Genomic DNA, 6,460 nt, shown 5'->3' with positions numbered 1-6,460 from the left:
GAGCCCGCCTCGCTTCTCGCTCTGTCCGGTGTGCCCGGAGCGTCCCCTGTGGACCGCGGACGAGCTCGGGGCGCCAGGCACCGTATTGGGCCGCGCCGGATGGAAAGGATCTTTGGGGCATGCAACTGGGAACAAAAAAATTGTCCAGCGTGCCCCAAAAACCTTGAGGGGATGCTTTTGGGGACGCGGCTACAGATGCTCTTAGAGCATCTCCACCGGCGCCGCCTTTAGCGGCCCCGATAGCATTTTGGGGGCCGGCATTGAAAATGGGCTCGCAGCGGTGCGCCCCAAAAAGCGCCGGCACAATTTCAAGCCTAATAGAAGCGTCGGCAACCCCGTGTCGGCCCCTTCACGAAGGGCGTGAATCGGGCGTGTCGGCGCCTCTCGGCACGTTGATTTTCGCGGGTGGGCTCGACCTGGCAGCGAGAGGAGGCGACGGGCCGCGTTGAGAACAACGCGGGAAGGTTGGTCGTCGGCGTGCCGCGTGGAAACCGAAGCGGCGACGAGTATGGCGACTGGTCTCCTCTTCTCCCCCGTCTTCCAACCCTAGCCGACGCGACCAGCAATTCGCAAACGCCGCGCGACACACCCACCGGCGATACACCTTACGATGGCACACAAATGCCAAGGCCGGCGGGAGCGGCGGAGGCGGTGGGCTCCGGTCGCTCCAACTAACCTACGACGAGGCGGACATTCTCTACTGGCAGCGCATCCCCGTGTCGCTGCAGTCCAAGCTGCCGCACGAGTGGCACATGTCCAACGCTGGCTACACCGTGCCGCCGCCACCAACTAGATAGGAGATGCACGCCCTCATCACCGGGCAGCGGAGGCACATGACGCCGGCCTACAGAAGCCAGCCTTTGAACGCGCTCAACAGCCCGGCGTGGCCGCGTCGCTTCGAAGAGGAGTGCGACATCGAGCTTGCGCGGTCGGCCGGCCGTTTCAACCGCGTTGGCCGCCGGGCCTGGTGGCAAGGCCGCGACGTCGACCACGATGCTGGCAGAGTACGGCTACCGCCAGCGCATCCACGACGACCCCCGCGCGTCTCGCTCTACTACCCGCAAGCGGAATGCATGGCGCCGGAGGCGCCACCTCTACAGAGGCCACCGGCAAGGACGACGGCGTCTGGGAGCTCGCGCACCAGATCTTCGATCACCGGCGGACGCACGCGCTCGGCCGCGCACGCGCCTCCTTCGGGCGGCATCGTCATCCACGACGGGACGAGGCACGCATCTTCGGCTCTAGCCCGTAGGACTACGGGGCCGGTCCAACGCCGCCGCCTCAAGGAGGAGCACGCCGCGGGCTCGCCACCACTTCCGCCGGCGAAGAAGAGGTGGTGGGAGATGGAGGCAGAGGCGCATGCGGCCCTTCGTGGCCGCGACAACCCGGAGGAATTCCCCGGGCAACACTTCATCGTCAGCTGCTCCGTCGAGGAGGACTACCGGTAGATGACGCTCGACCCGCGATAGGCGGCGAAGTGGTCCACTAGGGACCACGGCAAGAACTTCGTTGACCACGTTGGGCCTTCTGAGTCGCCGGCGCCAAAGGAGGAGGACGACGGGTCCTTCGACTTCTTTGACTACGACAGCGACGGCGATGACGACGACGACAACCTCGACTTCAGCGCCTTCGGCCCACGCCGCCGCTAGTTTTTTTAGTTTAAATTCAAGTCACTTTTATGAATTTCAGTTTTTAAATGTTTTTACATTTGATTTTTTTAGGGTTGCCGTATGGAGGCGCGCCGGTGTGGGATCGTCATCCCCAAATGAATGATGCTATGCTGGCGCCCCCATACGGTAGTGCCAGCGCCTATTTAGGGCGCGCTGGTGAAGATGCTCTCAGGTGTCAGATACCAGGATTCAGAACTTCGGTTATCGATTCAGACGGAAGATAATGCTGTTATCACCAGAATGTGACCAAGTCAGAGGTGGGCCGCGATCAAGATGGACGTAAAGATTGTACGTGGAAGAAATACGTGAATCGGCCTGGTTTACCAAGTTGGGCTGAACCGCCCGTGTATCTGTAACATATTAGATCGCATCTTAGTTTAGAAATTAGAGTTTATCTCGTGCACGGTTTAGTGCACGCCCACATTAGAAAGTCCCCTGGACTATAAATATGTACCTAGGGTTTATGGAATAAACAACAACCAACGTTCAACACAAACCAATCTCGGCGCATCGCCAACTCCTTCGTCTCGAGGGTTCCTCCGGTAAGCATCATGCCGCCTAGATCGCATCTCGCGATCTAGGCAGCACAAGCCTGCCTAGTTGTTCATGCGTTGCTCGTACTCGAAGCGTTTTTGATGGCGAGCAACGTAGTTATCGTAGACGCGTTAGGGTTAGCATCGTTCTTAGCATCATATGCTCGCGTAGTGCAACCCTTGCGCGTCTAGCCGTCCTTGTGCCTCATCATGGGTGCAGGGGCGGCACCCCGCTTGATCTTTATTTAGTAGATCTGATCCGTTATGGTCGATCCTTGATTCATCAAGGATTAGTTTAATATCCGCAATAGTTAGGCCTTACAAAGGGTTGGAGGATCCAGCGGCATGCGGGGTGTAGTTTGCTGCCCCTAGACAGGACGTTCCGAGGATCAACCTAGTGTTGGTTTTTAGGCCTTGTCTAGGGCTGGCTTACGTTTACCGTGCGTGAGCGCGAGGCCCAATCGTGAGTAGGATGATCCGATTATGCGGTGAAAACCCTAGATCGTCGTGGATCTCATACGCTTTATTTTGATCAAGCAGGACCACCATATATTCGGCCACCTTGGACGAATCATGGGTGAATCGGCTCCCTGAGCCGATTCACGAGACAACTCGAGAGCCGATCGAGGCTCGTATTTAACGTGTACGTGTGTGCCTCGGCAGGAAACTAAGCGAGGCATCATCCACACCTTCCCGACCGGGTATAGGTCAGGTGGCACGCCCTTGCGACCCGAGCATCGGCGCGCGACCGGGAGGCTTTGCGGGCCGTCGCTCCGAGGGACCGGGGCCAGCCGCAGCCCTAGTCATTCCCGGCTCTACCGTGTTGGCCGGTCGCTGCCCGCCGGTGGGTTTCTGACGCCAACACATTCTGGCACGCCCGGTGGGACCAATCTTCAACGACTCATCTTCAGCGACAACCACCTCGCCATCCACATCGGAGATGGCGGAAGAAACTCCGGTCACCTACGAGGAGCTCACTGGCGAGCTCAAGAAGAAGTACGACGAGGTTAAGTCTGCCCTCGAAACCGACCTAATCGGCTCTTCCCACTACACCCGCTCCCCTGGCATCGGCACCAACGTGGTGGAGCTGGGGTACCACCCCGGTGAGGGTAGTGATGACGGCGGCTGCTCCCACAAGCAAGGGTGAGGAAGGAGCCGATCCCGGCGGTCGGATCATACCACGCGCACCACCGGCTCTCCCGGTATGCGGCGTCGACCTCTCGGGTGACGGGAAGCTAGGATTCGGGTTCACATCGGCCGACGAGCTAGAGGAAGTCGACATTGGCCCCGGGGATAAGCCGCGGCCAACTTTTATCGGCAGGAAGTTAGACCCGCAGCTCGGGGGTCGGATGATTGCTCTCTTGAAAGAGTACCCGGATTGCTTCGCATGGGACTACACTCGAGATGCACGGGCTGGACAGGAGCATCATCGAGCATCGACTCCCCGAAGAAAGGATTCCGACCCTTCCAGCGAACGAGCACGACAAATGAAGGCCGAAATCCTAGAAGAGGTCAAGAAAGAAATCGAGAAGATGTTGGTCGCCGGATTTATCGGACCATGCGGGTACGCGGAATGGATATCCAGTGATCGTTCCAGTGGAAAAGAAGGACGGCGGTGGCGGGTGGCTATCGATTTCCGCGACCTTAACGAGCTACGCCAAAAGATGAATACCCGATGCCCGTGGCGGAGACGCCGATCAATGCAACTGCCGGTCATAAGGTTTTAAGCTTCATGGATGGCAACGCCGGCTACAACCGGATCTTCATGGCCCCGGAAGACATTCACAAAACCGCATTCGAGTACCAGGAGCAAGTGAGGCTTATTTGAATACGTGGTCATGACCTTTGGATTGAAGAATGCCGGCGCAACATACCAAAGAGCCATGAATTACATATTCCACGATCCGATCGGCAAGCCGGTGGAGATCTACATCGATGACGTGGTAGTCAAATCCGTGTCCATGGGGGGACACTTGGAAGATTTACGACACGTACTAGACCGAACTCGAAAGTTCGGACCGAGAATGAACCCAAAGAAGTGTGCCTTCGGGGTGACGGCCGCCGAGCTTTTAGGATTTTTGGTCCATGAGCGAGGAATTGAGATCGGCTCGAAAGTCGGGAGGCGGTGCGTACCATGCAGCCGCCCACCACGAAGAAGGAACTACAACGTCTTATCGGCAAGATCAACTTCGTTCGCCGATTCATCTCTAACCTGTCAGGACGGATCGAGCCGTTCATGGGTTTAGTAAAAACTAAGTCCGATGACGAATTTCACTGGGGGGCAGAACAGCAGCGGGCGTTTGATGACATCAAACGGTATCTGACGACACCGCCCGTGCTGGTGCCGCCCCAACAAGACAGGCCGTTCTACATTTACCTTCGTCGCAGCCGACACATCCATCGCCTCGGTGGTGGTGCAACTTTACGAGGGCGTCGAGAGGGTCGTCTTCTACCTCAGCGGAAGGATGTTGGATGCGAAACAAGATACCCTGAGGTGGAGAAACTGTGCCTCTGTCTGGTCTTCACCTGTACCAAGCTGCACCATATCCTCTTGACCGCAGAGATCTTCGTCATATGCAAGTCCGACGTTGTCAAGCACATGCTGTCGGCCCCCGTGTTGAAGGGGCGATTGGGTAAATGGATGCTTGCATTGTCAGAGTTCGACCTTCGGTATCAGCCTGCGAAAGCAGTCAAAGGACAAGCGTTAGCCGATCTCATAGCCGAGCGAATCAATACCAATATAGCAGCACTCTCCATACGTGCGTGGGCTATGTTCTTCGATGGATCGGCTTGCGACGGTGGTTGCGGCATCGGCATTCTGCTCGTATCGCCTAGGGGGTGGAGTACTCCTTCTCCATCAGGCTGTCGACTCCCTGCACCAACAATGTGGCGGAGTATGAAGCGATACGAAAGGGGATGGAGTTGCTACTAGAAGCTGGAGCGGAAGCAGTAGAGCTTTTTGGAGACTCCAAGTTGGTGATTAACCAGCTCACGGATGAATATAAGTGCGAAAGTGAATCGCTTTTCCCACACTGGATGGAATGCCGTGAGCTAATGACACAGTTTAGATACATCAACTTCAATTGGGTCCCAAGATCCCGAATACCGAGGCCAACAATCTCGCGCAAATGGCGTCAAGCTACATAGAGACCCCGAAGGGTCGAAGTCCAGGTCCAATTCCCGGAACAAGATGATTGGAGAGCCGAAATCTTCAAATATTTAAAAGATTCGGCTCGGGGGCACCTAAGCGGATAAGATACAAAGCCATGAAGTATGTCCTCATAGGAGACGACATGTTCTACAGGACGTTGGAAGGGTTACTCGCTCAAGTGCCTAGGACCAACCGAGTCTAATCGGCTCTTACATGACGTACATGAAGGCGCTTGCGGGACTCATCGCCGGCTCATAAGATGAAGTGGCTGATCGGACGCTCGGGGTTCTATTGGCCCACCATGCTTGAGGATTGCTTCAATTACTATAAGGGGTGCCGTGCATGCCGGATGTTCGGGAAGATTCGGATGGTACCAAGCATCGGCAATGAATCCGATCGTCAAACCTTGGCCATTCCGAGGATGGGGCATGGACATGATCGGGAAAATCCATCCGGCTTCGAGCAAGAAGCACGAATTTATCTTGGCCATCACAGATTACTTCACCAAGTGGGTGGAGGCCGTCCCTATGAAGAAGGTAAAATCGAAGATGTGATCAAGTTCGTGAAAGAACACGTGATTCATAGGTTCGGGATTCCCCAAACTATCACGACCGATGGAGGCTCGGTCTTTGTGTCTAAAGAGTTCAGTGGGATTTTGCGATGACATGGGGATTAAGCTGATCCGATCATCTCCGTATTATGCCCAGGCGAACGGGCAAGCCGAGGCGTCCAATCGAGTTTGATCAAGCCGATCAAGAGAAAGATTGAAGAAAACCCGAGGGATTGGCATGAGAAGTTATCGTAGGCGTTATGGGCCTACCGCATGTCATGCCATGGAGCTATAAAAACTTCGCCGTACCAGCTTGTTTATGGGCAAGAGGCCGTATTACCTTGGGAGATTACGGCTGGGTCTAGACGTGTCACGTTTCGAGACGACCCGACGGCGTACGAATATGCGACTTTGATGAGTGACACCATTGAGGACGCAATGTAGCCGAGGCTTTGGTCGTTGGAAAAGATCAAGGAAAACAAGGCCCGGGTAGCTCGAGCCTACAATAAGAAGGTTAGGCCAAAGGAATTTCAAGGTTGGTGACCTGGTATGGGAA

The sequence above is a fragment of the Lolium rigidum genome, chromosome 1 (genome assembly GCF_022539505.1).
Source record: "Lolium rigidum isolate FL_2022 chromosome 1, APGP_CSIRO_Lrig_0.1, whole genome shotgun sequence".
Classification (NCBI taxonomy): Eukaryota; Viridiplantae; Streptophyta; class Magnoliopsida; order Poales; family Poaceae; genus Lolium; species Lolium rigidum.
The sequence above is the reverse complement of the archived record's forward strand: the minus strand, read 5'-3'. Positions refer to the sequence as shown.